Raw genomic sequence first — 2,561 nt, 5'->3', positions numbered from 1 at the left:
ACAAAGGCCATCCTCCCCTACATATACAGCTAGAGCCTTGGGTCCCTCCCTATGTGCTCCCAGGCTGGTGGTTTAGACCCTGGGAGCTCTGGTTGGTTGGTATTGTTGCTCTCCCTATGAGACTGCAAACCCTTTCAGCTCCTTCAGTCTTCTCTCTAACTTCTTTATTGGGAACCCCATGATCAGTTCAATGGTTAGCTGTGAGCAACCACCTCTGTATATGTTAGGCTCTGGCAGACCTCTAAGGAGACAACTGTACCAGGCTCCTGTCAGCATGCACTTCCTGGCATCCACATCAGCATTTACCTTTGGTGCCTGAACATGGGATGGATACCCAGGTAGAATTGTCTCCAGATGACTTCTCCTTCAGTTTCTGTCCTACACTTTGTCTCCAAATTTGCTCCCATGAGTATTTTGTTACTCCTTCTAAGAAGGACCAAAGCACGCACACTTTGGTCTTCCTTCTTCATGAGATTCATGTGGTCTGTGAGTTGTATCTTGGGTATTGTGAGCTTTTGGGCTAATAACCAATTATCAGTGAGTGCATACCATGTGTGTTCTTTTATGATTGGGTTACCTCACTCAGGATGATATTTTCTAGTTCTATCCATTTGCCTAAGAATTTCACAAATTCATTGTTTTAGTAGCTGAGTTATATTCCATTGTGAAACTGTACCACATTTTCTGTATCCATTCCTCTGTTGAAGGACATCTGGGTTCTTTCCAGCTTTTGGCTATTATAAATAAGGCTGCTATGAACATAGTGGAGCATGTGTCCTTGTTATATGTTGTAGCATCTTCTGGGTATATGCCCAGGAGTGGTATAGCTGAGTCCTCATATAATGCTATGTCCAATTTTCTGAGGAACTGCCAGACTGATTTCTGAGTGGTTGTACCAGCTTGCAATCCCACCAACAATGGAGGAGTGTTCCTCTTTCTCCATACCCTCGACAGTATCTGCTATGACCTGAGTTTTTGATCTTAGCCATTCTGACTGGTGTGAGGTAGAATCTCAGTGTTGTTTTGATTTGCATTTCCCTAATGACTAAGGATGTTGAACATTTCTTTAGGTGCTTCTTGACCATTCGAGTTTCCTCAGTTGAGAATTCTATGTTTAGCTCTATACCCCATTTTTAACAGGGTTAGTTGGTTGTCTGGACTTTAATTTCTTGAGTTCTCCTCTATGGGATTTAGGATTGGTAAAGATCATTTCCCAATCTTTGGTTGCTGTTTTGTTCTATTGACAGTGTCCTTTGCTTTACAGAAGCTTTGCAATTTTATGAGGTCCCATTTGTCAATTCTTGATCTTAGAGCATAAGCCATTGGTGCTCTGTTCAGGAACTTTCCCCCTGTGCCCAGTTATTTGAATTTCTTCCCCACCTTCTCTTCTATTAGTTTCAGTCCATCTGGTTTTATGTGGAGGTCCTTTATCCACTTGGACTTGAGTTTTGTACAAGGAGATAAGAATAGATGGATTTGCATTCTTCTACATGCTGACCTCCAGTTGAACCAGAAACTTTTGTTGAAAATGCTGTCCTTTTTCCACTGGGTGGTTTTAGCTCTTTTGTCAAAAATCAAGTGACCATAGGTGTGTGGGTTCATTACTGGGTCTTCAATTCTATTCTGTTGATCTTCCTGCCTGTCTCTGTACCAATACCATGCAGTTTTTATCACTATTGCTCTGTAGTACAGCTTGAGGTCAGGGATGGTGATTCCTCCAGAAGTTCTTTTCTTGTTGAGGATAGTTCTCAATATCCTGGGTTTTTGTTATTTCAAATGAATTTGAGAATTGCTCTTTCTATCTCTATGAAGAATTGAGTTGGAATTTTGATGGAGATTGCACTGAATCTGTAGATTGCTTTCAGCAAGAGGGCCATTTTTACTATATTAATCCTGCCAATCCATGAGCATGGGAGATCTTTCCATCTTCTGAGATCTTCTTCGGTTTTTTTCTTCAGAGACTTGAAGTTCTTGTCATATAGATCTTTCACTTGCTTGGTTAGATTCACACCAAAGTATTTTATATTATTTGTGACTACTGTGAAGAATGTCATTTCCCTAATTTATTTCTCAGCCTGTTTATCCTTCAAGTAGAGGAAGGCTACGTATATGTTTGAGTTGATTTTATATCCAGCCACTTTGCTGTAGTTGTTTATCAGGTTTAGTTCTCTGGTGGAAGTTTTGGGGTCACTTAAGTATACTATCATATCATATGCAAATAGTGATATTTTGACTTCTTCCTTTCCTATTTGTATCTCTTTGACTTCTTTTTGTTGTCTAATTTATCTGGCTAGGACTTCAAGTAATATATTGAATAGGTAGAGGGAGAGTGGGCAGCCTTGTCTAGTCCCTGATTTTAGTGGGATTGCTTCAAGTTTCTCTCCATTTAATTTGATGTTGGCCACTGGCTTGTGTATATTGCATTTACTATCTTTAGGTATGGGCCTTGAATTCCTGATTTTTCCAGGACTTTTACCATGAAGGGATGTTGAATGTTGTCAAATGCTTTCTCAGCATCTAGTGAGATGATCATGTGTTTTTTTTTCCTTTGAGTTTGTTTA

This window comes from Grammomys surdaster, unplaced genomic scaffold, assembly GCF_004785775.1.
Source record: "Grammomys surdaster isolate TR1022 unplaced genomic scaffold, NIH_TR_1.0 242, whole genome shotgun sequence".
Lineage (NCBI taxonomy): Eukaryota > Metazoa > Chordata > Mammalia > Rodentia > Muridae > Grammomys > Grammomys surdaster.
Note: the sequence above shows the minus strand (reverse complement) of the source record.